General features: G+C 39.6%; 1 protein-coding gene across 3 annotated transcripts in view; it reads right to left on the reverse strand.

Annotated features, from left to right (window-relative positions):
* PCDH15 (protocadherin related 15) overlaps positions 1-27,850 on the reverse strand; it is a 1,703,323-nt gene that overhangs the window by 1,209,878 nt on the left and 465,595 nt on the right. For all 3 annotated transcript variants that reach the window (XM_078434112.2, XM_078434113.2, XM_078434110.2), the window contains exon 2: positions 19,886-19,963. The gene's annotated coding sequence lies outside the window, so the exon portion shown is untranslated. The remainder of the gene's footprint in view (positions 1-19,885; positions 19,964-27,850) is intronic.

The following is a 27,850-nucleotide window of genomic DNA, read 5'->3' on the forward strand; positions in this document are numbered from 1 at the left end:
GGTGATGGCTCTCTAGGGCACTACAGGAAACAATCTCAGTGAGCAAGGACAGGAGCTTGAAGTGTGACACAGGAAGACAGGTGCAAAAGAATGAGAAAAGTATCTTAGATTTTTTTAAAGAAAATTCACATTTGTCCTAAGAAAGCAGTTAGCACACAAATGAGAAAAAATAATGGTAATAGTTAAACTTAAGTTCAAGAACTATGTCACGAACAAAAAAAAATGTATGGCCTTTATGACTATACATGTGTTTGTGTGTGTGTGTGTAGTGGGCATATATCCCTGTGTACACATGCACACGATGCTCATAAACATTCCATGAACTGTTTAGGGTTAGAGCTATACAGCCTCTCTCACACCATCATGATTTATTTCCATGGAAATATTTAACCTTATGCTTAGAGAGGAACACACTGATAACTAAAATAAAAGTGAATTAGAAAAAACACAAAAGAGGGCTAAAAACTAAAATAAATTAGAATTTTTATATTTTATTTTGAAAGGATAATTACGCTCAATTCATACCCTGATCCACTCTACCTGATTACGCACATATAGCTCACATATCTGAAAAGTCTCTTACAGTGAGAACAAAATTAGCCTGCAAATAGAGAGCAGGACTGGAACATGGAGGACAAGGAGACAATCCCATGGCGATCAGGTTGCATCCTGCCCACAAGTGTCCCATCAGGTCACCTTGGGGGAGGCTGGGGTCCAGCCCCATCAAGGTGGACACCTTGGCATGGGCTGCATTGTTCCGGAGTTAGTTAGGGCTTGTCTCTTTTATTGTATGGACTCATTGAATTTTTGGAATCATTATGGGGTAAAGGAGACTAATTGTTTTCAGAGGAGGGTCTCTTAAAAATTTTTTAATGTATGTTTATTTTTTATTTTTGAGAAAGAGAGACAGAGCACAAGTGGGGGAGGGACAGAGAAAGGAGACACAGAATCAAAGCAGGATCCAGGCTCCAAGCTGTCAGCACAGACCTCTATGAGGGGCTCAAATCCATGAGCAGTGAGATCATGACCTGAGCTGAAGTCGGACGCTTAACCAACTGAGTCACCTCAGAGGAGGGTTTCTTGTGCAAAGGTGCCTCTGTGCGAACTGTGGTAACCTTGTCTAAACCACCTTTCACTAGCTTATTACCTTAGTAGCTGTCACTGTATGAAAAACCACTCCTTTGTCATTTGTCTTCCACAGAACAGTTTCATGTAGTGAAAATAGCATGGACACTGGTTCTTGAGGTTCAAGGACACGATCATCGAGGTTGAAGTCTCTGCCTCTGCTGCTTTATAGTTTCAGCGTTGCTTCAGGTATCATGCACCCATATTGAAGATAAGGAGTCGGGTATGGCTCCAACAAGTTATTTAAGGAATCACTAGAACTATGGACTTAAGCCAGAAGGTGTCAAATCCTTACGAAGAGAAACACATTTAAACATTTAAAGATTAAATTGGGGGAGCCCGGCTGGCTCCGTGGGCCGTGCGTCTGAGTTTAGCTCATGTCATGATCTCACAGTTTGTGGGTTTGAGCCCCACATCTGGTTCTGTGCTGATACTTCAGAGCCTAGAGCCTGTATCAGATTCTGTGTTTCTGTCTCTCTCTCTGCCCCTCCCCGTCTTTCAAAAATAAACATTAAAAGCAAAAATTTTTTAAAAGTTAAATTCAGAAAATGACTATCACGGAACTTGTACAGAGTAAGAAATTACAACGTAAAAGCTCATTATATATAAATTTCCTCTAAAAGGGCCTAATTTCTGGTTTAAGTTGAAGGACATGATTTGTAGATATGTTCAGAAAATTTTCAGACCACTATGAGTTAAACTCAAGTTTTAACATGAAGACAAATTTTACAGCACTTAAGTATGTAAAAACTACATGGAAGGTAGGGTGCCAAGATGGCAGAGCAGCATGAAAATTCTCTGCATCTCTTACCCCAGAAATGCACCTATATTAGCACCAAACCATCTTGTGCACCTAGAAAACTTATTTGAGTATTAACACAACAATCTACACAACCTGAACCACAGAACTTGGCAGGTATGCAGCACAGAGAGTTGAACTGGAGGAGAGAGAAGCCACAGAGGACAGGGAGCTGTTTTTGCTTGCAGAGAGAAGACAGAGACAGGGGGAGAGTACAAGAAAGCACTTCCTCCCACCCAAGAACAGCTGGAGAGAAACAGAAAGAGCGGAAACGTCCAAAAGGTACTGAACAACAAATGGGTAAAGGAGAAAGGAGGGGGTTTAAATATCATTAGGACTCTAAAAACATGGGAGCAAGGAGTCTGAAACGCCGCAACTCGATACCCAGCACTGCTCCAGTGGGAAGGGTAAATCCCCAAAAACAGAGAACGAGGTCTGAGGGGTCCTCGGGCCACATGGGGAGAGGCTATTCCCCTGCTGGGAGGATATATGGAACAGGCTGTGAGGTCTCCCCAGGGGACAAGGTCCCAGTGGACCACGGAGAACAACAACAGTTGCAAGTGCTGGAAAAAGGATATGAAGGGTGAAGCCGGGCACCAGATGTGTGTTGTGATTTTCCATAAACCCTGAACTGCTGCTGTTACACAATTGCTCAAACTTTTTCTGGGGTGGGTTGGCACCCAGCTGCAGTCTAGGTTTCTGCAGTGGCATGGTCATGCAAGCATTCCCAGGGGTGGGCGCACCTGGCCATTGCTCAGGAAGACCCCCACCAAGAGGGCTGGAGTAGACCCAAGCCAAAGGGCCCTCAGAAGTGAGAGGTTTGGAAACACAGCCCCATCTGAGATAAAACTCAGGAGGGAGGTGCTGTCTGGTAGCCTGATGGCTTACCTGGAGCCTGAAGAAGTGGGGAGTGGACAGAAGCCAAAGACAAAGGAGGGGTGCTTGACTGCTGATCAGTGAGAGCAGAGTTCTGATCCGAAGACCGGGAAGCTGGGAGATGCCATTTGCACCCCTTCTGCACATACGCATATACGCCTATATGCACCACAACAATCCACCCCAGGAAACTAAGCAGCACCACCTCGTGGAAAACGGAGCCATTACACCAAGTCCTGTCCAACTGGGCCAACCAAGCCCTAGAGAATCACCACAAGTCTCTCCACCTGCTTAGTTGTATGGACTATACAGTGCTTCCTCTTCCGACTTCTAGGGGAAACTGGATATAATTTCATTTGGATTTCATTCTGTTTGCTGGTCCATATATTTTATTGTTTTCCCTTTTTCATCCCTTTCCTTATTCTTGGATATGGAAAGAGAAAAATATATTTTCCATTTCATAAAAAAGATTTTTTCTACTATATTTTTTGTAATTTTTAAACTCTATTTTACCTTATTTTGTTCTATTTTCTTGTATACATTTTTCTTAATTTTTAAATGTTTTCTTACATTTTTTTTTCTCTTCCTTTCTTTCCTTTTTTTCTCTATTCTATCAACTTTCTTTCAACAAACAAGACAAAACACACCTAGGATCTAACTTCCTTTATTTGATGTTTTTGTGTTGTTTTCAAAATTGTATATTTACTTATTTTTTTTATTTTATTCTTTTTCTTCCTCCAAAATGATGAAACACAGGAATTCATCCCAAAAGAAAGAACAGGAAGAAATGACAGCCAGAGACTTAATCAACACAGATACATGCAAGATGTATGAACCAGAATTTAGAATCACAATAGTAAGAATGCTATCTGGAGTTTAAAATGGATTAGAATACCTTTCTGCAGACATAAAAGAAGTAAAAGCTAGTCAGGATTAAATAAAAAACGCTATAACTGAGATGCAATCTCAAATAGCTTCCACAGCAGCAAAGATGGATGAAGCAGAGCAGCAAATTACTGATATAGAGGACAAATTTATGGAGAATAACGAAGGGGAAAAAAAGAAGGAAACTAAGGCAAAAAAGCATGATATAAGAATTAGAGAACTCAGTGACTTACTATAAAGGACTAACATCCGAATCACAGGAGTCCAAGAAGATGAAGAGAGAGAAAAAGGGGTAGAAATTTTATGTGACCAAATCATAGCAGAAAAATTTCCTAACCTGGGGAAAGACACAGACATCAAAGTCCAGGAAGCACAGAGGACTCCCATGAGACTAAATAAAAACTGACTATCAACAAGGCATATCATAGTCAAATTCACAAAACACACAGACAAGGAAATAACTATGAAAACGGCAAGGGAAAAAAGTTCTTAACCTATAAGGGATGACAGATCAGGTTCACAGCAGGTCTATCCACAGAAACTTGGCAGGTAAGAAAGGAGTGACAGGATATATTCAATGTGCTGAACTGGATAAATAAGCAGCAAGAATTCTTTATCCAGAAAGTCTGTTATTCAAAATAGAAGGAGAGATAAAGAGTTTCCCAGACAAACAAAAACTACAGGAGATTGTAACCACTAAACCAGCCCTGCAAAAAATTTTAAGGGGAGAGGGGAGAAAAGATGAAACAAAATTAAAAAAAAAAAAAAGACTAAAAACAACAAAGACTAGAAAGGACCAGAGAATGCCACCAGAACCCCAACTCTACAGGCAACACAATGGCAATGAGTTCATATTTTCAGTACTCACTCTAAATGTCAACGGACTAAATGCTCCAATGTAAAGACACAGGGTAACAGAATGGATAAGAAAACAAGATCCATCTATAAGCTGTTTACAAGAGACCTATTTTAGACCTAGAGACACCTTCAGATTGAAAGTAAAGGGATGGAGAACCATCTATCATGCTTATGGTTGCCAAAAGAAAGCCGGAATAGCCATACTTTTATCAGACAATCTAGATTTTAAAATAAAGACTGTAACAAGAGATGAAGAAGGACATTATATCATAATTAAGGGGTCTATTCACCAAGATCAAACAATTGTTAATGTTTATGCCCCAAAAGTGATGGCACCCAAATATATAAATCAAATAATCACAAACATACAGAAACTCATTGATGATAATGTCATAATAGGAGGGGACATCAACATTCCACTCACAGCAATGGACAGATCATCTCATCAGAAAATCAACAAGAAAACAATGGCTTTGAATGACACACTGGATCAGATGGAATTAACAGATATATTCAGAACATTTCATCCTAAAGCAGTGGAATATACATTCTTCTCCAGTGCACATGGAACGTTCTCCAGAACAGATCACATACTGGGACACAAATCAGCCCTCAGCAAGTTCAAAAAGATTGAGATCATACCATACATATTTTTAGGCACAAGGCTATGAAACTCAAAATCAACCACAAGAAAAAAAAAAAAAGTGAGAAAGACAACAAATATTTGGAGGCCAATGAACATCCTACTAAGGAATGAATGAGTTAACTAAGAAGTTAAAGAGGAAATTAAAAAGTACATGGAAGTCAATGAAAATGATAACACCACAGCCCAAAGCTTCTGGGATGCAGCAAAGGTGGTCATAAGAGGAAAGTATATAGCAATCCACCCCTTCCTAAAGAAGGAAGAAAGGTCTCATATACACAACCTAACATTACACCTTAAAGATCTGAAAAAAGAATACCAAATAAAACCCCAAACCAGCAGAAGACAGGAAATAATAAAGATTAGAGCAGAAATCAATACTATCAAAATTAAAAACAAAACAAAACAAACAAACAAAAAACGTACAACAGATCAATGAAACTAGGAGCTGGTTCTTTGAAATTAACAAAATTGATAATCCCCTAGTCAGTTTGATCAAAAATAAAAAGGAAAGGACCCAAATAAAAAAAAAATAAAATCAAGACTGAAAGAGGAGAGATCACAACCAACACAGCAGAAATACAAACAATAAGAGAATATTATGAGCAATTATATGCCAATAAATTGGGCAAGCTGGAAAAAATGCACAAATTCCTAGAAACATATAAAGTACCAAAACTTAAACAGGGAGAAATAGAAAATTTGAACAGACCCATAACCAGTAAAGAAATTGAATCAGTAATCAAAAATCTCCCCAAAAACAAGGGCCCAGGGCCAGATGGCTTTCCAGGGGAATTCTACCAAACATTTAAAGAAAAGTTAATACCTATTCTTTTGAAGCTGTTCCAAAAAAGTAGAAATGGAAGGAAAACTTCCAAACTCATTCTATGAGGCCAACATTACCTTGATTCCACTAAACAGGACAACTACAGACCAACTTCCCTGATGAACATGGATGCAAAAATCCTCAACTGGGTTCAACTGGATCCAACAGTACATCGTAAGAATTATTCACCATGATCAAGTGGGATTTATTCACGGAATGCAGGGCTAATTCAATATCTATAAATCAATCAATGTGATACACGACATTAGAAAAAGGACCAGAACCACATGATCCTCTCAATAGATGCAGAGAAAGCACCTGACAAAATTCAGCATCATTTCTTGATCAAAACCCTCAAGAAAGTAGGAATAGAAGGAGCATACCCTGAGATCATAAAAGCCATATATGAATGACCCACCGCTAATATCATACTTAATGGTGAGAAACAGAGCTTTCCCCTAAGGTTAGGAACACTGACAGGGATGTCCACGCTCACCACTGTTATTCAACATAGTATTGGAAGTTCTAGCCTCAGCAATCAGACAACACAAAGGAATAAAAGGCATCCAAATCAGCAAGGAGGAAGTCAAACTTTCACTCTTTGTAGATGGCATGATACTCTGTATGGGAAACCCAAAAGATTCCCTCAAAAAACAGCTAGAACTGATTCATGAATTCAGCAAAGTCACAGGATATCAAATCAATACAGAGATATCGGTTGCACTTTTATACAATAAATATAAAGCAACCGAAAGAGAAATCAAGAATTCAATCCCATTTACAATTTCATCAAAAACCATAAAACACCTAGAAATAAACCTAACCAAAGTGGTGAAAAATCTATACCCTGCAAACTATAGAAAGCTTCTGAAAGAAACTGAAGATGATACAAAAAATGGAGAAATAGTCTATGCTCATGAATAGGAAGAACCAATATTGTTAAAATGCCAATACTACCCAAAGCAATCTACATATTCAATGCGATACCTATCAAAATAATACCAGCATCCTTCACAGAGCTAGAATAAAAAGTCCTAAAATTTCTATGGAACCAGAAAAGATCCTGAATAGCCAAAGCAATCTTGAAAAAGAAAACCGAAGCAGGAGGCATCACAATCCTGGACTTCAAGCTGTATTACAAAGCTGTAATCATCAAGACATTATAGTACTGGCACAAAAACACTCAGATAAATGGAACAGAACAGAGAACCCAGAAATAGACCCAGAAAATATAGCCAACTAATCTTCGACAAAGCAGGAAAGAATACCCAATGGAATAAAGACAGTCTCTTCAGCAAATGGTGCTGGGAAAACTGGACAGCAACATGCAGAAGAATGAACCTGGAGCACTTTTTTACACCATACACAACAATAAACTCAAAATGGATGAAACACCTAAATATAAGACAGGAAATCATCAAAATCCTAGAGGAAAAAGCAGGCAAAAACCCCTCTGACCTCAGCTGCAGCAACTTCCTACTCAATACATCTCCAGAGGCAAGGGAACCAAAAGCAAAAATGAACTACTGGGGCCTCATCAAGATAAAAAAGCTTCTGCACAGTGAAGGAAACAATCAGCAAAAGTAAAAGGCAACCCACAAAATGGGAACAGATATTTTCAAATGACATGTCAGATAAAGGGTTAGTATCCACAATCTCTCAAGAACTTACCAAACTTCACACCCAAAAAACAAATAATTTAGTGAAGAAATGGGCAAAAGATATGAATAGACACTTCCCCAAAAAAGACATCCAGATGGCTAACAGACACATGAAAAGATGCTCAACATCACTCATCATCAGGGAAATACAAATCAAAACCACAATGAGATACCACCTCCTACCAGTCAGAATGGCTAAAATTAACAACTCAGGCATCAACAGATGTTGGTGAGGATGCAGAGAAAGCAGAACTCTTTTGCACTGCTGGTGGGAATGCAAACTGGTGCAGCCACTCTGGAAAACAGTACCAAAGTTTCCTTAAAAATTTTTAAACAGAACCACCCTACAACCCAGCAATTGCACTACTATGTATTTTCCAAAGGATACACGTGTGCTGTTTCAAAGGGACACATGCACCCCAATGTTTATGCCTGTGCTTTCAACAATAGCCAAGGTATGGTAAGAACTCAAATTTCCATCGACAGCTGAATGGATAAAGAAGATGCAGTGTATATATATGAAGGAGTATTAATCGCAATCAAAAAGTATGAAATCTTGCCATTTGCAACCACATGGATGGAACTACAGTGTATTATGCTAAGCAAAATTAGTCATAGAAAGACAATTATCATATAGCTTCACTCAAAAGTGGAATTTATGATACAAAACAGATGAATATAAAGAAAGGGAAGTAAAAATAATATAAAAACAGGGAGGGGGGAAATGGAAGAGACTCTTAAATATAGAGAACAAACAGAGTTGTTGGAGGGTTTGTGAGTGGGAGGATGGGCTAAATGTGTGATGGGGCATTAAGGGAGACACTTGTTGGGATGAGCACTGGGTGTTATACATAGAGGATAAATCATTGGTTTCTACTCCTGAAATCATTATTGCACTATAGGCTAATTAACTTGGATGTAAATTTAAAAAATAAAAAGTAAAATAAAATTTAAAAAGAAGACATCCAAATAGCCAACAGATACATGAAAAGATGCTCAATACCATTGATTATCACAGAAATACAAATCAAAACCACAATGAGATATCACCTCACACCTGCAAGAATGGCTAAAATCAACAACACAAAACACAAGAGGTGTTCATGAGGGAAAAAAGGGGAACCTTCCTGCACTGTTGGTGGGAATGCAAACTGGTGCAGCCACTCTGGAAAACAGTATGGAGGTTCCTCAAAATGTTAAGAAAGAACTACCCTAAAATCCAGCAATTGCACTACTAGTTATTTCCCAAAAAATACAAAAATATTAATTCAAAGGGATACATGCATGCCAATATTTATAGCAGCATTATACACAATATCCAAATTATGGAAACCGCCCAAGTGTTCATTTGTCCATTGACTGATGAATGGACAAAGAAGACTGGCATACACACACACACACACACACACACACACACACACACACACACACAGGAACATTACTCAGCAATAAAAAGGGATGAAATCTTGCCATTTGCAATGACTTGGATGAAGCTAGAGTATAGTGCTAAGTGAATAGGTCAGAGAAAGATAAATATCATATGATTTCACTCATATGTGGAATTTAAGAAACAAAATGAGCAAAGTAAAAAAAAAAAAAAAAAAGAATGTGGGAGGAAGGGGGGGTGGCAAACCAAGAAATAGACTATTAACTATAGGGAACACACTGATGGTCACCAGAGGGGAGGCTGGGGGGGATGGGTGAAATATGAAGGAGGGCACTTGTGATGAGCACCAGGTGATGTATGGAAGTGTTGAATCACTATATGGTACACCTGAAATTAACACTAGACTGTATGCTAACTAATGGAATTTAAATAAAACTTTTAAAAAATTCTTAAAGAAAAAAAATATATATATGAAATTTGTTTTTCAGGACACTAGAATCCACTTCAAAATTAAAATTGCATACCTATGAGAAATAGAGAACTACAGTTATTCTTTGATTTAGTATATACTAGTTGTTTTAATAACTATGAAAAATTTTCAACTTTAATGTTTTAAGCTACGCAGAGATCATCTGTGGAAAGAGAGATCAATAGATAGATACAGGAATATTTCACCTAGGGTGAAAACTAATATTAGTCAAAGAAAATTGGGCTTAAAAACATGTATTTGTAGATTCCCCTTGTGGCTCAGTCAATTAAGGATCTGACTCTTTGTTTCAGCTCAGGTCACCATCTCAGGGGGTCTGTGCTGACAGCATGGGGCCTGCTTGGGATTCTCTTTTTCCCTTCTCTCTGCCCCTCCCCTGCTCACGTGTGCCCTCTCACAAATGAATGTATTTGTGAAATTCCATGTGCATTTGTATGTATGCAGAAAGATCTGCATTTATATAAATGCCTACACATGTATATGAATAGAGTGTCATGAGGCATAAATATACAAGTGGACCAAAGGTTCTTTGAAGCTTCACAAAGGAAAAAAAAAAACAAAAACTAGTGGAAACAGGTTCACACCCAAAAAAAAAATAGACTGTGGATTTAAAATAACTAAAAATTGGGGTGCCCATTGGGTCAGTCGATCCAGTACTGACTTTGGCTCAGTTCACCATCTCACAGTTTGTAGGTTCAAGCCCTGTGTCAGGCTCTGTGCTGACAGCTCGGAGCCTAGAGCCTGCTTAGGACTCTGTGTCTCCTTCTCTCTCTGCCCCTCCCCCACTTGTGCTCTCTCTCTCTTTCACAAACAAAATTAATAAAATAAAATAAAAGTCGGTGTGTGTTCCCCCACCTCTCCAGATTTGCATTGCTGAAGCAACTGCTCAGTGCTTGGTGCAAAGTAAAGCAACTAGCATATTATGGTTCTGGCTTAGGGAGGGCACAGCAGCAAGAGGAAGTCTGGAACACCCCAGCACCCCCTTCAGGAAACCCCCGCCCTGAGATGCGCCTCCGAACTTTCTGCAGACCACCAAGAGGAAGGTACTCAGTGGATAGTCAGAGAGGGACATGAAAGGATGCACCTAGAGACTTTTCACCCCTTAACACATCTAGAATCTGGAGAGTACACATTTCAGAACTTCTAGGGTACCACTGACACCTTTCTACCTCTGACCATTTCTTCTCTAGTCAACGCACCCTTGCATTGCACCCTGACCCATCAGCACCCCTGCATGTGACCCTAGACTGCACTAGCCTGTGTGAGCTCCTCGTGACAGTGACCCTGTGCTGCTGTAGGCCAGCCTTCTCCATACAGCCACCAGAGGGGGCAGGACGGCCAGGGGCAGTGTGGCTCAGAGACATGGTGAGTCAGCACGCGGGTGCAGAGGACAGAAGTGTGGACACCATGTCGTTCCAAAGAGGACGCTAACAGTGACATGGTACAATTCTCAAATGATAAATACAAGTGACACATTACAGAACGCCGACCTAGATACTCACGGTGGTTATTTTAGTGGATTATGATATAGGTGTCATTTCTACTGATTTATTTATTTTTCTTTCTTTCAGAATATAACTTTATCACTTTTCATGCGCTACATTTTACTATTTTGGGGTGTGTTTCTTTTCGGTTAAGAAAAGTGTTATTTTAATTTAAAAAAATTAGAAAAAGAGAGAAGGATGGGTGAAATAAATTGAACCCCAAAGCTCTGGTGTGACATTCTAAGACAGTGACCACAGAGTTATCTCTGAGTTTCCTGACAGGAGAGGAAAAAAAGTAATCATTTTCAGTTATGTATATTTAATAATAAAAAAAAAAATCATTGATCAGAAAAATGAAATCTCTTTTAGGCCTCACATAGAGGCAAAAAAATAGTTTTATAAAAATTAGTTTCCCTTTGGTGGAAAGAGTGACGTGAACTTTGGAGCAGTTTCTTTACAGAACTCCACACGTAACTAATCCGCAGATGGCAGTCAGCCCCATCAATCCCCCGACGACATGGCTGATGTTTCCATGTACTTAGTATGCCTACAGAAATGAAGAGGCAAAAGGCCTTGATAATATTTTGTAAAACAAGGTTTGATATGTACTTGTCAATAAAGAATAGATACCCTTGATTTCTGACAAGGCTCTAAATACGAATGTTCTTCCCTAAGGCCCTATCCATGAGACTCAGCAGTGACACCAAGCCAAGGTCAGGACTCACTCACCTACACTTGTCCAGAGAGGACCAAACAGTGGCTATACCCAAAATAAACCAACCCAGGAAACCCGTGAAGAGAGTAAATGCTCCCCTAGAAGTAAAAGGGTCTGTTTCATGCATATAACAATGGGCCATCAGGGATCCACAGACCAGTGTATGAACACAGCCTGATCACTTGTATCTTGCCTATACGTTTAAGGATCATTGTACTGTTGGTCAACCATGAGCCTCAAGTATTCCAATAAAGTATGCAATGAGTATCTAACTTTAAAAAGTTCCATTCTTGCTTAAATTTCTTGGAATAAATTACAAAAATACATACCTCTAGGAAAATTAATGAGATTCATTGCTGCATAGATATGTTAAATAAGACAGTTGAACGTTGGAAGATATTATACGTACTAATGATTGTAATCTTTGGCATAACTGAAGCAATCATGTCCGGTTTTCTACACAACTTCTTTCTGTCTGGTTAAACCATAGTAAGTTTTTTGATCTTTTGATGCCTCCAGACCCCAAGTGGCAACTTTAAGTGGTTCCATCTAATAGTTCATGACAACAAACTTATTTCCTATGCTCTGGGGAGAATACCCGTATTTGTTCCTTACATCAAGAGTTGGAATCCAGACTCTAAACATGCACACTTGGAATTGATTCTGTTATTACGGAAGTAGAATGCGCTTCACCCACTGCCACCTGGAATCTCCCCTTCTGTTTTTCAGAGTCTCCATCTCTGTGATCCGGGCATGCTGATGTCTAGCTTACTCCAGATGTGAAGCTTATGACCCAAGCTAAGTCAGTAAGCACTGGCCACAGTTACTGGCTGGTTCAGAGGTGGGTGTGTGACATGAATAGGCAGGATAGAGAAGAATTAGGGGCTTTGTTAGAAATGCTAAGGATATAAATCTGGAAACATGCAGGCTCCTGAGAGAACAGAAGTCAGACTGAAATCGGATCTTAAAACTACACTGATGGGTGGCAATATCACTCAGCCCTCGGATCAGTCATTTCCTGAGGAATTCTGGACTGTCGGAGTCATAAGTCAATAAACTTCCTTCATTGTTTATGCTAATCTAAGTTATATTTGTGGTTACTTTCACTCTAAAGGGCATAGCACACATGTGAAAGTGCTCATAGATAGGGGTGTGTACACAGAAAATCACTGAAAACATATTACACAAAAGTGTGCAGTTTATTGGCAAATTCATTATACTCTAACACTTTAAAACCGCTTATATATAAAATAACAAATAAATATGTGTGTATATATATTTTTATTATCTCCTTTGCTTCTAGATTGGATACTCAATGATTGTAAAATCTTTGTACAAGTAGGGGTGATGGCTTTGGATTTCTGATCTGATATGTGAGTGCTAATTCTTTGAGATTTTACTGATGTGCTGGGTGGAAACAGGAGATAGGAGTAAGTTGGGGTGGGAGTATTGATGACCTTACACATTTCCAAGATCTGTAACTCCTCAGTTGTCGTGTAAGGGAAATCCTCCTTATTCTTAATGACCCGAAAGTCATTTCAGGCACTAATTCTATTACAAGATAGAACTGCGCCCACTATGGTTTCTCTAACTTGCTATGTGAACTCCAATGGTCAAACAGAATAACAGCTGATTATATATGATCAGGCTTTCAGAGGGTCTGGGGTCAGAGACAAAAGCTTCTGAAGTGAGAAAAAGATGTAATCATTAAAGCAGCAGCACCTAATGGCGTGACTCAACTTGCTTTAAGTAGGGGGAGAAAAAAAAAAAACAACAACAGGCTGACAGAAGCTCTCGGAGAGACACCGGATGTCGCTCTGTGATGGAACTGATCATTTCAAGCGTTCCAGGGAGAGGCCTCATGTGCAAAAATAGAGAAGGGAGAGAGGCGGAGAGGGAGAGGAAGACAGAGGGAGAGATCAAGAGAGAGGAAGACGTAGACCATTTTGCCGTTGATGAAGCAATTTTTAAAATGCCACTCACTTGGGTCTTGCCACAAACCTACACAGCATGAAGGCAATTACCAGCATCCTCGTGGCAGAGATGAAAGGGAGGCTCATGTCCTGTGTGGCAACCGGCTTCAGTCCCAGCCAGATGGTAGTAAAGGGTACGTGTGGGATTGCACACAGATCTTGGGGCAGCAGCCCCTCACAAGGTCCCCCTCACTTCCATATTATGACAAATCACTCCTCAACCACAAATGCACATTACATCTCAAAAGATGCTACCAGAACTCAACTATTTTGCCACATCTAACAGATACCAGTTATGTCAGTTTGGGTCTGGTATCGCCTTTTTACCCTACTTCAAAACACAGGTTTTGTTTTTTTTTTTTTCTTTCCTTACCACCGAAGTTTGGATTATCTTTATTAATTTTGAAAATGGATATACAGTTTGGCTAAAATCATCTTCTGAAAATTCGTACAAATGCTTAAAAATCCCCGTAGCTGTCCGCGTGCACATCTGAAGTGACTGAATCTTCTCGTCCCCTTTCACTTCCTATGTGAAAGGCAAGAATGCCAAACAAGCGTTTTCCCATTTCTCCTGCCAAAGGTGTGGCCATTTGACCCATTTCTGGGCCACAGAATTTAAGTGGAGAGAGGGGGGTCATGTTTCCGGCCAGGCCAGCTCCCACCTCCCCCCCCCAACCCCCCACAACCTCTTCAGGAAAGAGGGTTGACACCAGGGACAGTCCTGCCCGCTTCTTGCTCTAGGGCTGGGTGAGGAGCAGAACATGAGCAGCACAGCAGAACAGCGAAGGAAACAGAGAGGAAGCCCCGAGTCCCGACGTGTGTGCAGGGCTGAAGGCACACTAGGGGTGCCAAACACTGGACCTGTGTTGGGGTGCAGAGGGGCGTGTTGTAGATTGAATTGCTACTTATATTCATTCAGTCCCCAAATATCCAGATTATGCTCTTTGGTCGCTGAAATTCTCAAAACCACTTAAAGGATGTTAAGTATGCTTTTTGCTACAACTTAGAAGAGGCAATAACAGGTATCGTCCCCGCGATGTAAACTTGCGCTGTCCTTGCCTGAGGGCGAGTGGGTATCCCTCAATCCAATAGGAAGTTGTGTCTCTACCTGCTAGCATCCTCCCGGGAGGCTGGCATTTCCCTTGGATCATAAGTACCTTGCGGGTACTGACTTAGGTTTCAGTCTCACACCTTCTGCCACCTACTGTCTGCTGCAGGAGGAACCCGCTTTGCCCCTTGCTGCAGCTCCCCCTTGCCCACACCCTTACAACAGCACCCAAGTGCTCTCCCTATGCTCCCCTGCTGTGGTGCTGTCTGCTGAAGGCTGGGCATGATCTTTGCAAGCCTATCTGCACAATCTCTCCTACATTACGCTTCGTCCATCACCTGTAACCAGTCTTTTTGTTACTGTTGTTCCTTTTAATCTCCTCGGACAATATTTTAATGTTCATGTGACACCATCACACCCTTTTTCCCATTCTTCTGTGCGCCAGTTGCGATCCCTGCCCTGTGCAAAATTATCACCAACACTCCCAGTGGACACAACGCTCACTGAGGAAACAGAAGCATGTAACTCATCCTCCTTAGCTGTCCAGTACCCAGCACAGGGGTGATATTAATGCCACAGTGTGGGTGGCCAGGTTGAAAGAGTTGATTTCCTATAAAAAGCGATTCCCTTCATCAATGTCCTCTTGACTGCTACGTACTCACCGGGGATGATAGTTATCAATGAAGACAGGTTATATCCTGAAAGCGTAACTTCTAGAGGGTTTGCTATAGATGAATAAAGGACTTTTCTCAAGAACAGAGATGTCCAGGGCGCCTGGGTGGCTCAGGTGGTTCAGCATCTGACTGGATTCCTGCTCAGGTCATGATCCCTGGGTCGTGGGATCAAACCCCACTTTGGGCTTCATGCTGAGCATGGAGACTGCTTGGGATTCTCTCTCTCTCTCTCTCTCTCTCTCTCTCTCTCTCTCTCTCTCCCCCTCCCTCCCTCCCTCCCTCCCCCCCCACATGCTTCTGATCACTCTCTCTCTGATAGATATATAGATATAGATATAGATATAGATATATAGAAATGATAGAGGGATCATAGAGATAAATGATAGAAATTTCCAAGCATCTCTGCATCTTATTAGCAGAGACTGGCCAGATTCTACACACAGGACAAATCCAGCCCACAGGCTGTTTTAATAAAGTTGTATCGGAACACAGCCACTCATTTGTTTATTATGTAAGATCTAAGCCCACTTTGGTCCTACAAAAGCAGAGTCAAATAGTCACCAAAGAGACCCATACAGCCCACAAAGCCTCAAGTATTTAATCTGGTCCTTTATAGGAAAAAAAAAAAAAAAAAAAGAGTACAAAATCTTGCTATTAGGTTAAAAGTAACAACACTAAATAGTAAAAAAAAAAAAAAAAAAAAAAAAATAGAAACAAATTTTCATGGTTCCTTTTTAATGGCAGAACAGCTCTGAGCCTGCGGTTTCTGTTATATATCATATGTATTCCTATTATGTATTGCCGATTTTCGTATCGCCCCAGAGTTCCCAAGATGTGTTGCAGACAGGCATCTATTTAATGGATTGTATCTCAGGCCCAGGCATCTGGGGATCTCCAGGTGGGCAAATGAAGCTTTAGAAAACCACAAGAAAATATTTTTTTTTAACCAAACTGCAGTACTGCTCTCATCTGATAATATCTACCTCTCTGTGAATTCACTTATTATTCTAGTGATTTCCTCTGATACAATTAAGCCACTTAGCAAACCGCCTGGCCCATGATACAAGGACCGCTTATGCTTCCTTAAAGTAGAAGTTATAGCATGCCTCGTGTGGTAATTATTGGAGTGATGTGGATAATTAACATCAAAACAGCCACAAATGTACTTGAGGAGAGAATCCACGCTCTAAGATTTAAAATTATTTAATGTAATTTAAAGGGAGCCAGAAATACCAGGCTTTAGGTACATTAACGTGATTGGTTACACAATTACAGACCCCGTTAGATGTAGACGCCTCTTGCTATACTTTCTTATCATCCTTAAATTACTGCCTTCTTCAACCTCAATGCTTCCTTTACAAAATATACTTGGCCTCACTTATACCGCTTTAAACAAACCATTTCTCCAACTTGAGTAAACAGGTTGACGGCTGAAAAAGAAGCTAAATAAAAAGTATTATTTTCCCAGGGGCTTAGACGTGTGCACAAATTATTTGGTGAGCCCATTCATTTCATCCAACAGATACAAAAATACTCGTAGCCGACACATGTGTACTCCAAAGAGACGACCTGGGATGATCTCACAAAGGCAAATTCAATCCGCAAAGACATGCAGCCTCAGATTTGTAAATCATGCAACCCAGGTACAAACTCTCACCCCAGCCCAGATGCCTTCCCGTTTTTTGAGGAAAGACCGCGCCGTAGAACCTGCTACGATTCTGGAGTCAGACTCCAGTTTGGATCTCAGCCCCTCGGCTTGGTGTCATCTAAGGGAGGCTTTCAAGGGAACAGCATTTCTGACAAGGAAATGGGCCCACGTGAGCCCACTCAAGGACCTCTGGGCCACAGTCTGGCAGCGATGCTCCTGGACTCGCCCTGTTCCAGAGTCCCTTCTTGACAGTGTCTCACACATTCTCTTTGGTCAGTATTCTGCGTCATCGTCCTATGAATATAACTGAGAACACTACCAATGATGCCCATAAAAGTAATGTTGCTTTGAACAATTTACCTGTTGAATATATTTAACGTGATGCTTAACTAAAAATAATTTGAAAAAGTTACGTAAGGTATGCAAAATGCTTTAAGAAATTAATACATCTGAGCATAGGGCAGGTAACATCTTAGAAAGCTTAGTTGCAGTATATATTGAGAAAGTATATATTGAGAAAGTTTCTGCCGAATTAATAAAGTCCTTTCCAACCCGATTGTGTTCTCACTGATTTTTTTGTACACCAACAGTGTACCGATGGCTCAAGGAGAGAAACAGTTTTCCTTTCTGTAAATCAGGACAAAACTATTCCCTCAATTTATTTAAAAACACATAATAGGTTCTACATTTTAGAACATATTTAGAACATATTTCTACAAAATATCGAACACAATATGTTCTAGATTTTTCTATGATGACCCAGTTTACCTGTACTGAGAACTGTAATGGCCTCATCTTTATTATTTGACCTTTGAACACGTTCCTACCATATAAGTGCTCGTAGTGGGGGGAAGGTACATTGGACGAGCACTTATCAAGTGCAGGGGTGCATAGGACAGAGACTTATTCTCCCAGCAGAGAACTGAGGATGGTTCCATCTGAGTGTGTGTGCTGGAAACTTGGACAGAGCTCCAGGAATGCCCGTCCATCTACCACATACACGTGCAAACACACACATCCATGTTATTAATAATTCTTCAAAAAGACATTTACATCACATGTCCTTGAATGCTCTGAGACAGAAAATTCATTGTGAACTTACCTTGAACTGGAAATAGTAAGAAACTCTAGGACATGAAGTTTGTCTCTTTTCTATGATTACTCCCATGCTTCTATGCATTCATCAACAAAATGGAATCATAACTTAAAAAAAATTACGCTCCTTTGCATGAAAAATTTATTATCTGAAATATGTTCTTTCATAGAAATTTAAATGGGCTTACATGAGAAATTAAGCTACTGTTTGAAATATAAAGCCTCACATGCGTTTCGACATACTTAACACAGACATCTTATGTACACGAAGAAGTACTGTTAGCACTTTTACGACTTGAGAAGATATTTAAAAACTGAAGTCATAAAAAAGTTATGTCATAATTACAGACAAAGGAAAGTTATTTCAACTCTTCACATGTTCAAAATATTATAAATCCATCCCAAAATCACTTTATGTCATATTTATACTGACATTATAAAAATATAACATTGTAAAATATTATTTTTAATATTTTAAAGTATTAAGGTAGCAGATATTTATGAGTGCCACCCATGCCATAGTTAAGAGAAACGAGTTCTCTATCTCTCTGGAGCCTACATTCTACTAAAAGCAAAAGGAATTAAAAAAAATAAGCAGATATGTATATACACACACTATATATAAACTTATTGCCATAAAATGCAAATTACAATGATGTATTTCTTCTTTAAGAGTATTTGTTTTTCTGAAACACCAGGTTATACCTTTAACTAAGCTAAAGTTTAAATAAAAATTTCATTCACTACTTACTACCTCAATTGGGAAGAAATTATTCTCTGCTTATTTCCCTAAGTTTCTATTTCTGATTCTCCATGGATTTAAAACATTATGAGACCGCTAAAATATATTTCTCGTTGCTGTCACTGACGTGACTGTTAGCCAAATTTTATCTTAATTCCTATTTTGCAACTCCAAAATTCTAGAAGCCAAACCATTTCCCATGCAATCAGAGCACAAGCTCACTTCAGAAACACATAAAAGAAAATTGATTTTCATCCTGAAAATGTCAAACTTCTGCCTATAACACTCAGCTATGGTTTTCTGAAACAGCAAAGTTCAAAAAGAGCCATCGACCTGGTGGCCCTCTGACACATGGTGATGGATGCAACGTGTCTACAGCTTTACTGCCAGAACGTCCTCCAAGAGAAGGAGACAATCAATGAAGAATAATACATTTAAACTGGGTAGAAGGTTCGCTTTGTTTTCATGTATTAAAAGAGAAAATACTGGCTTTTCACTTCTCTGGGGAGAGACTTTATATACTCTGTGATTAACTCTTTTCTCTCTTTCTGGCTCAGCTGAGTCAGACATGCACACAACTACTCAGAGAATGGGAGGAGGGCCTGAACAGTAAACTCTGTATGTAACATAATGAACTTAATGTAAAAGATGTTTACAGTGAACTCCTGACTGTACTTGGGCTCTCAGGATAACTTCCTTTGAACCAGAAATGTCTAGATTTTCTGTAGGAGTTCCTTATGTTTCTGAGTAGTTGCTAAACCCTTAATTAGTCCCACTGTAAACAAACCATTTTATACTATAGTTTGGGTCTATTTGGTAACACAGTGGGGCTGCTCACCATGCTTTCAGAGTAATGCTTACACACTCTATAAAATACAGAAGACAAAATATGATATAAAAGAGAAGACAAGATATTATATAAAAGATATAATTTGAAGAGAAACATAACCGCTACTCACCCTGCTGTCTTGTCCTTCTGTCACCATGGGTTCTGGAAACTTCAAGTGCTTCTAGTAAATGATGATATTTCCATTGTCCTAGAGGACAGAGTTATTGATCAACGTCACATCAAAAACAAAGACTTCAATCAAATGTAAAACACAGGAGTGATTCATTTTCTTATAGATTATATGTATGTTGGCAGTGAATTAATGAACATCCTGAAGAGTAAATCTTACAATCATGCATGTAAGTTTTGGAAAGAGCATGCTTCCTACTTAAAACTTAATTCTGTGGGGCTCCTGGGTGGCTCAGTCGGTTAAATGTCGGACTTCAGCTCAGGTCATGATCACATGGTTGTGAGATCGAGCCACGTATTGGGCTCTGAGCTGACAGCTCAGAGCCTGCTTGGGATTCCCCACCACCACCACCACTCATGTGTGCGCTCGCTCACTCTCTCTCTCAAAATAAATAAAGAAACTTTAAAAAACAAAACAAAAACTTAACTCTACGTATGCATCCCATCCTAAGTGTTCTGGGTTATATTCTTTACTTTAGAAACAGAAAATTACTTTCACCTGCAAAATTTTATTTTCTATTTTACCAGAGTCCTAGCAAGGTAGCACAGTATACATTCTCTTTCAATGACGCTTTAAAAATGTGGTGTTTTATGATATGGTAAATATATTCAAGACAAGGACAACTGTACAGATTGAAGGCAACTTTTGAGCCTACACCAAATTTAATTTTCAGAATGTTAAATCACACCATTATTACCTTAAGTTCACAAATCGCACATCTACGTGTTTTCAAAGGAGAAATGGGTTTTCTGATACTGCAATGCAAAATCTTAAGGCATTTTAGGAACTGACATTATTCCTACTGGGCTTTAATCTTTCTCAAAGTGGAAGAACAGGCCTTAATTATTCATAGCTCTTAAAGTCCCATAGCTAGTACTGTACTGAGTGTGCACATATTACAAAACAGGCACAGAAATACACAGAAAAAGCTATAGTTTAAAACACTGAAACATGTTTTCTTGAAACTCCATAGAATATGAAGTTAACAGATGCTCTTGATTTACGCCAAAATATTTGTTTCTCACAAACTTTGTGAATTTCTAATTAAGTGGAAATAAATGCACAAAAATTTTAAAGAATGTTTCTAAAATGATTTACATTTTACATTTAATAGTAGCAAGTAGTCTCATAAGAAATGAGATAAATACAAGTCTGAAAGATACAATTGAAATTTGACAATAGTGTGTTTTTTGAATATATAAAAAAATTTCTATACAAGTTAAAAATTAGGAAATGCACAAAAGTCAATTTTTGTATCTCTTTGAGGATTACAAAATATCTAACTTTAAGGACAAATAAATAGGATAGTTTTTAAAATTTAAAAAAATAAGCAGCATATTCACCTACTTATTCACAATAAAATATAAACTTCACATAAATATATAAAATATATCCTTGAACCTTTTCAGTCAAATTATGGGATGGGGTTTGACAGGATCTTCAGAATTGTACCACCACCCTCCACATCCACTCTGGCCTCTTGGTAGCACCTGGGACATTGTAGTACAACTCTAAGACTCTAGAGAACAGGGCAATTATTACAGTGAACTCCTGACTGTACTTGGGCTCTGAGGATAGCTTCCTTTGAACCAGAAATATCTAGATTTTCCATAGAAGTTCCTTATGTTTCTGAGTAGTTGCTACACCCTTAATTAGTCCCACTTTAAACAAACCATTTTATACTATAGTTTGGGTCTATCGGGTAACACAGTGGGGCTGCTCACCATGCTTTCTGAGCAATGCTTACACACTCTATAAAATACAGTAGAAACAGTAGAAGATTTGTAGTACGTAATACCTCCAGTGTGATGAGATAGATGAATTAAACAGAAGTTTGCATCATTTCATCACATGTAAACTATAATTATGTAAAAAAAAACACCTTAACTTCATATGAATGTGCATATACTTAATCCTTGTATTTCTGAAGACCAAGTAATTACTCAAATTTTTACCTTTTTAGTACTTACATCAGGAGTCCTACATTTGGGGAGTTACAAGTCAGAGCCTGACAGTGTGGTCCCAGCACAAAAACAAATACATTAATCGGCACACATTATAGGGAGCCCTGAAATAAACTCACACCCATACAGCCAATTGTGGGCAAAGGAGGCAAAAATATACAACAGAAAAAGATAGTTTCTGCAACAAATAGTGTTGGGAAAACCGGACCCAAACATGCAAAAGAATGAAACTCAGCCACTTCCTACACTACACACAAAAACTCAAAATGAATTAAACACCCAAATGTGAGACCTGAAACCATAAAACTTCTAGAAGAAAACACAGGCAGTGATTTCTTTGACATCAGCCATAGAAACATTTTTTCTAGACAGGTTGCCTTAGGCAAGGGAAAAAAAGCAGAAATAAATTATTGGGACTGCATCAAAATAGAAAATTTTGCACAGTGGAGAAAACAGCAAATGAAAAGACAACCTATTAAATGGGAGAAGATATTTGTAAATGATGTAACTGATAAAAGGGTAGTATCCAAATATATAAGGAACTTCTACAACCTAATGCCAAAATAGTAAGTAATCTGATTAAAAAGTAGGCAGAGGAGCTAAACGGACATTTTCTTTTTGCCAAAGAAGGCATCCAGATGGCAAACAGACACATGAAAAGATGCTCCACATCCCTCATCATCAGGAAAATGCAAATTAAAACCAAAATGAGATATCACCTCCCACCTGGCAGAACGACTAAACTCAACAACACAAGAAACAACAGGTGCTGGCAAGGATGTAGAGAAACGGGAACCCACGTGCACTGTTGGTGGGACTGCAAACTGGTGCAGCCACAGTGGAAAACAGCGTGGAGGTTCCTCAAACAGGTAAAACAGAACTACTCTGTGATCTAGTGACACGCTACTGGGTATCCACACAAAAATACAAAAACACTAATTCCAACGATACATATGCTCCTATGTTTATAGCAGCATTACCTACAATAGCCAAGACATGGAAGCAGCCCGAGGGTCCGTCAACAGATGAATGGAGAAAGGAGGTATGCATATTCAATGGAACATTACCCAGCCATAAACAAGAATGAAATCTTGCCATTCGTGACGACATGGATGGACCTAGAGGATATTATGCTAAGCTGGTCAGAGAAAGACAAATATTATATGATGTCACTTATGTGTGGAATCTAAAACACAAAACAAAGAAAAAGCAAAAATAGGCCCCTAAATACAGAGAACAAACAAACGGGTGGCAGGGGAGAGGGCGTGGAGGGAGGATGAAACGGGAAAAGAGGAGAGGGAGACACAAGCTTCCAGTTATGGAAGGAACAAGTTGTGGGGAGGAAAGGGTCCGCACAGGCAATACAGTCAGTGATACTGTGACAGTGTCGTGTGCTGAGAGATAGCAGCTGCAGGTGTGGTGAGTGAAGCATAACATATAGAGTTGTGAAATCACTGTGTAATATGCCTGAACTAATGTAACAGTGTGTGTCAACTATACTTCAATTAAAAAAATAAAAAATACAAAAGAACCCAAAGTTATCTCTAGAGTGTACAATTACAGTAAATACTTTATACCTATTCAAACATCAGGAGGCAGGATAAAGGTAACATCTTAGATTGGTACCAAGACCTGCACTATTTCATTTACTGAGAATATTAAAATGTAAAACCATTTGCCTAGATTGATACTTCAACAGTACCCCTTTGGAGCTCTGTGTAGCACCAGGGATAAACCCAAGGTTTTCTCCCTGCTTGGGACTGCCCCAATAATTGCTGGGATGAAGAGTCTATTGATTTACAGAAAAGAACTCTGGACCGCATTTTGGAACTCTGTTACCCAATGAAATCAAACGAGGTCTAGAATCACTGGTTAGGAAGACTAGTGTGTGCCTTTTATTTTTATTTATTTATTTTTTAATTTTTTAACGTTTATTTATTTTTGAGACAGAGAGGGACAGAGCATGAATGGGGGAGGGGCAGAGAGAGAGGGAGACACAGAATCGGAAGCAGGCTCCAGGCTCTGAGCCATCCATCAGCCCAGAGCCCGACGCAGGGCTCGACTCACGGACCGCGAGATCGTGACCTGAGCTGAAGTCGGATGCTTAACCGACTGAGCCACCCAGGCGCCCCTAGTGTGTGCTTTTTAAAGTCTTACTCATGACTGGCTTCTAGGACATGGTAGTATAGCATTTAATCAATATGATGTATCGTTTCACTGCATTTCAGCTCTTTAGCAGCGTCCCCAAATATACAAATGTAGACAGATTTATGGTGCGATCTAATTGAGCGACCACTCCACATCTGATAATACCTGAATAAGGAAGTGTTTGGGGATTTATCACAGTAAAAGAATACAGGTTAAAAAAAGCAAATTGTAGTCTCTGAAAATGTCATCTACAATAGGGTGATACTTTGAATTCTGAAACGAGTATAAACATAAGAATGGAAAGAAGCACGAAATTATATGGTGTTTTGCTGTATAAGAATGGTTGTATATGTGTGCAAAGTGAAAACATTAGAGGAGATTAATGTAATTAACTGGATACTAAAAGTATTTAAAGGTCAGACAAAAATAATATGAATACTCAGATTTACTTTGCTGCTTAAGTCCTGTTTCCAGCCATCAGTAGACGCGCAATCGTACAAAAGTCAAATCACACAGTTGTTTAAATAGGCTCTGCGGGAAGGAGAAGATGGGGCTGTGATGTTTTATAATGTGACAGGAGGGTTCAACTTCTATCTCGTGTGAATGTGTCTCCGAAGGTGGGGGTAAGGCCCAGAGAGCAGACAGTGCCCACCCACCTCCCCTGCCCCCCTCGTCTCCACTACAGGATTAAATAGAGAGAGGGTAGTGCATCCTAAGACCTAAATGGCATTTCCAGCCTACATCCCTCCAGCATTCTGTTTCCGATTCTACTTGAACGCCTATCATCATTTCAAACTCAACGTGAGCAATGCCGATCTCCCGCCCCCCTTCTTCCTCCAGCGCCTGCTCTGAGACTGGCAATTCCGTTCTTCCCGCAGCCCCTGCTGAGAGAGCGATGCATTCTATGCACTGAGACCACAGAGTTCAAATTTACTATTTGTCTAACTACCACTTAACATCCAACTTTCCTACGTTCACGGTGCGATCTCAAATTCCTAACAGCTCCTATGTTGCTGCTGTCATTGCATTTTTCTCATCACCACCCTAACAAAGTCATGCAGCTTCGTAAATCTCTGCACATTTTAAGCCATGATGGGCTAAGGCAGAGGGAGAAAGTGGAGGTGCAAGAGTTTAAGTAAAAAAAGGGGGGTGTCAGCCCACGTTGCTATTTAGCATTTGACAAAGTTCTTTGCCTAACATCTAATTTACCAGTTTATACAGTCGGCATTTTGAACTTGATGAATTCTTAGATGTCTTGCAGATCTGTGATTCAAGATCATGCAATTTTAAATCAGAAGTAGACACTGGCTTCAACTCGAGAATTAACAGCAGTCACTTCGTAGTGGGCTTTTATGTGATTGAGGATTTGATTGCTTATCTAGGAGAGAATACTGCATTCCGGACTTGGAATGGCTGAGTAGTGGTGATCTTTGTCACACAATTGTCACATCTGTGGTAGATGGAACCAGAAAGGAAAAGGAAGCAAAAGATAACAAATTTTTTAGTGATAGAAAAGACCTTCTTGAATTCAGGTAGTAAAAGCCATTTAATTTGAAAACTATTTTGAACCTTCTTTAAAAAATATAGTCTTCCTTAAAAGTCCTTAGAAAACTGACTTTTAGTGACGTAATTATAAAAATATATAGTGCAAACATATATACCAACATACTCAATAAATTTGTAGTTCAGAAAAAAATACCAATATAAAATGGAGGGTGTTATGGTTGCCCGGGTAGTTCAACTGGTTAAGAATGCAACTCTTGATTTTGGCTGGGGCCATGATTTCAGTTGTGGGATCAGGTTCCCGCATCAGGCTGTGTGCTGACAGCACGGAGCCTGCTTTCGATCCTCTGTCCCCCTTTCTCTCTGCCCCTCCCCTGCTCACATTTTTTTCTCTCTCACTCCCTCCCTCTCTCTCTCTCTCTGCCCCTCAGGCTCAGACTCTTTCTCAAAATAAACATTAAGAACAAAATTATTTTTAATGACAAAAATAATACTTTGTTATGAAAAGAAATCAAAGCCACTATAATTATTTGCTACTGTCATTTCTTAAACCCAAGTACTAGTCTACTCAAAATATTGTAATTTTGGGGGCGCCTGGGTGGCTCAGTCGGTTGAGTGACCGACTTCGGCTCAGGTCATGATCTCGCGGTTTGTGAGTTCGAGCCCCACATCGGGCTCTGTGCTGACAGCTCAGAACCTGGAGCCTGCTTCAGATTCTGTGTCTCCTTCTCTCTCTGCCCCTCCCCCACTCATGCTCTGTCTCTGTCTCAGAAATAAACGTAAAAAATTTAAAAAATATATTGTAATTTTTTGCTTTCAAAATAAGAGTATAAAAGTGTTAAAATGAACGTGGTTTTTGACTTAATAGCTTTAACATAGAAAAAGATAGCATAGTAACCCAGAACCAGATGCTAGGTGAACAGGGTCATGTTTGGGACCAAAGTGATTAATATATGACTTTGCAGAAAGCTTAGAGACTATCTTGCATAACAATATGCTCAATGGATGGCCACTTCAGAGCATCTGGATATTATAAATCATTATAATACCAGTTTGAAGTCTAAAAGGCCTTCTAATACTCAGCATGCGACAATAACTCCATGAAATTATTTTCGGCAGAGTTCAAGAGTATGCCTCTCGTCATTACTTTCCCCTGCTGGGAGAGCTAGCACAGAACACACTTTCTGTAAATTATGTTTTATAGAATATGTGTGGTATCATTAAAATGAAACAAAAAAGAGGTGCCTGGGTGGCTCAGTCGGTTGAGCGGCCGACTTCAGCTCAGGTCACGATCTCACGGTCCGTGAGTTCGAGCCCCGCGTCGGGGTCTGGTGCTGACAGCTCCGAGCCTGAAGCCCGCTTCCGATTCTGTGTCTCCCTCTCTCTATTCCCCTCCCCACTCACACTCTGTCTCTCTCAAAAATAAAGAAACATTAAAAAAAGAATAGAAAAAAAATGCAGGTGCACAAAGGAGACAGGGACCCCATATACATTAAAATAAAGGCAGGATTTAGATACACGTACTATTCAAAGCACTTCTTTTAGATTGTCTCTGCTTGAGTAAGCTTTTATTAGAAAAAGCCATTGTTTTCTGCAAGTTGGAAACAGTTTCACATATTTTTTAACAGCCTTGTAAATACAGATCTACAAAAAATATTTGTCTTCTGCAAATTTAGGCAACAGTCTGCAAAATCCTATGTCAGAGACCAGCAACCATTTGCTTTCATTCAGAATCCAGTTCATACTTTCTCATACACATAGTCACAGAATTACATCTGACAAATGCTGGAAAAAATGTATTAATTCTGCAGATAATTGATCATGCTTTTTTAAAAATTATTTTTAATTTTTTAATGTTTATTTTCCAGAGAGACAGAGCATGAGCAGGGGAGGGGAAGAGAAAGAGGGAGACACAGAACCCAAAGCAGGCTGCAGGCTCTGAGCTGTCAGCACAGAGCCCAATGCAGGGCTCGAACCCATTAGCTGTGAGATCATGACCTGAGACGAAGTTGAATGCTTAACCAACTGAGCCACCCAGGAGCCCCTATTGATTATGCTTTGTAATTGGCAATACAAACACGATCTCATTCCTGCCTATGTTTTTAGTGCTGTGCTTTACCACCAATAACTCACTGAACCTCTGTATTTCAATTGGCAAAGCCACAGTAAGACATCAGTGAACCACATGATGTTAGCAGGGAACGTGATGAAACAGGACTGAGTTTCTTCTGTGTTAGATCATACGTATGAGTACGTTTGTATGCCTGTATGTAACGGGACACGCCGGCTA

This window comes from Panthera onca, chromosome D2, assembly GCF_046562875.1.
Source record: "Panthera onca isolate mPanOnc1 chromosome D2, mPanOnc1 haplotype 2, whole genome shotgun sequence".
Taxonomy (NCBI): domain Eukaryota; kingdom Metazoa; phylum Chordata; class Mammalia; order Carnivora; family Felidae; genus Panthera; species Panthera onca.